The sequence below is a fragment of the Myotis davidii genome, unplaced genomic scaffold, assembly GCF_000327345.1.
Source record: "Myotis davidii unplaced genomic scaffold, ASM32734v1 scaffold809, whole genome shotgun sequence".
NCBI classification, from domain to species: Eukaryota; Metazoa; Chordata; class Mammalia; order Chiroptera; family Vespertilionidae; genus Myotis; species Myotis davidii.
The window spans coordinates 1001992-1004365 of NW_006300017.1; the positions used below are offsets into that span (position 1 = coordinate 1001992).

Genomic DNA, 2374 nt, shown 5'->3' on the forward strand with positions numbered 1-2374 from the left:
GGGGGGGGGGGGGGTGCTCATCATCTGTTTGCTGCAGGCAGTTGTCTGGAGAAAAGACCTTCTGGTGAACCCTCGGTGCCTGTGAGGTAGGAATCCAGAGCTCACAGCAAACACAGTGTTCTGCAGAGTAACTGTTTCCTAACCCTAGTTACAAGGCCAGAGCGTATCTAGCACAGTACCAAACCTCAGAGGGCGCTCAGCAAATATGCTAAATGGGGTGAGTTGAAGAGGGCTTTGCTGTGGGGATGGAGAGAGCTTTTCTTGGAAAACGTGTGGGCCGGGCGCAACCCCTAAATGGAGCAGAGCTGCTGTGCCACCTTCACCTGCAGTTATTTTTGCTGCAATAACCAGCCGCCAAACAACTTGATCCAGGGAACAAGAGGTGAGAACCATTCATCCTCCCAGATGCAATGGAGCGAATGGGGTGGTTTATGGCAGATGCGTTCAGGGCCAGGTGAGAGGGCCCTGCAGAGGGACCAGGCCTCTGCTCCGAGAAAGGGAGAAAAGCAGGTCACGCGGACAGGCCCAGGAAGGCAGGGCCAGCTGGCTGAGCAGACAGAGAAGCCAGACCTGCCCACAGGCCTCCGGGCCCGTGGGTCTCCGCCCTGCTCTCTTGGGCCATTGGAAGTCCTTGCAGGGGACCTGGGCGGGCAGCGCCACAAGTCGATGGCTTCAGTTTGGATTTTCACAGACACGGAGATAAGGACACAGGACAGGTCCTTTGGGAGGTAAAGAAAAACACCTGTGGGGGAGCAGGGCCCTGAGACTTGAAAGGAAGGGACCCGCTGCAGCCCATGCCACGTGCTCCCAGTTGGGGAACTCAGGGAACCAACGTAACACACGCCTCTGCCGGTTGTCCCACCGAAGACTGGACAGAGCTGTGGTGTGTGCATCCCACCCACCTGTCATCGGCAGGGACACAGCAACTCCCAGCCCTCAGACCTGGCCCTGGGGACACAGTGGGCTGCAGTGGTAAGAGGGTGGCCTCCACCTTTATGCACAGACACCCAGGCTCTGGCAGTCAGAATGCAGGGGACATGGCTGGGGCATGCCCAGTGTCCACAGCCCGCTATCACATGGCGGGCAGGGTCTGACTTCGGAGTCAGACCCCGTGGCTGGAAATTCCAGCGTTGCCCTTCCGCAGAGGACTGCCCTTAGTGCAGTTACCTAATCTTTTATAACTGATTTCTTCATGTGGAAGAAAAAAACACACAGAAATTACAATGTATGGACATATCTGGAAGGGCTGAGGTAATGCCTGAAAGAACGGAATGAGATCATCCATGCGATGCCCTGAACATTTGCCAAACGCTCAATATATGCTAGTTATTAGTATTGTTAGCCACTAACATGATCAAGGCCAATACGTTAATATGGCAGCAAGGAGTGCGTTTCTGAACAGATACGGGGTGCAGCCTGCCCAGCAACCAAGCAGCCAGGCCCCAGTGACTGCTCAGGAGCATTTGGGGAACTTTCTCGAATGCCTATCTTCTTCATGATTTTACATGGTTGGTCCCAAAGTCTATACTATTGCATAAAAGGTGACTACTGAAGAGCTAGTCAGATCTTAAGGACACTCCATCTTCTAGATTTTAAAGACACCCCCTCCTCTAGTTCCTTGAGTATGTGGCTATAAAACAACGTGTAGCTTTAATCTTAGTCAATTCTCATCTGTCTGTACCACTGTAAAAGATAGGAAATGGAGATGCACAAATACTTGGATCATTCAAAATTCTTTACAATTAGCCTGTAGGTGCTTTTAGGCCCAGTGGATCATCTGGGGCCAGTGTGACAATGGGGCTCTCTCTGTTCCCTAGGCACACGCCCCCTGGTGGTTGGACAAGGCGGGTCAGAGGATGGTGAAGGACACCATCTGGGAGTTACAGCGCTGCCCTGATGCAGAAGCACAACACAGGGGCATCGAATGAAGCCTGCGCGCCCAGGAAACTTCCTACAACGCAACAGCACTGGACTATGTGTTCATTCTCTTACCCCAAACAACTGTAGTTTGTACAAATTATTATTTTTTTCCCCAAAGTTAAAAGGCTTGAATGGGAAAATGGCCCAGTTAGTTTATACTGCAAACACTAAGATGCAAAGTTCAAAAGCAATTTGCTATCCATGCATTAAGTCCATAGTACATGATGAATGTCATGTAATTGGGGATCTGTAATCTCAGCCTTTCTAAAAAAATATATTTTATTGAATTTTTACAGAGGCATTTGCTATCCATGCATTAAGTCTATAGTACATGATGAACGTCATGTAATTGGGGATCTGTAATCTCAGTCTTTCTAAAAAATATATATTTTATTGATTTTTTACAGAGAGGAAGAGAGAGAGATAGAGAGTCAGAAACATCGATCAGCCGCCT

The 2374-nt window shown here is 49.8% G+C and overlaps 1 long non-coding RNA gene across 1 annotated transcript in view; it reads left to right on the forward strand.

Moving 5' to 3' along the window:
- Nucleotides 1-2374, forward strand: part of LOC107185037 — a 478211-nt gene that overhangs the window by 227602 nt on the left and 248235 nt on the right. The window lies entirely within an intron of this gene.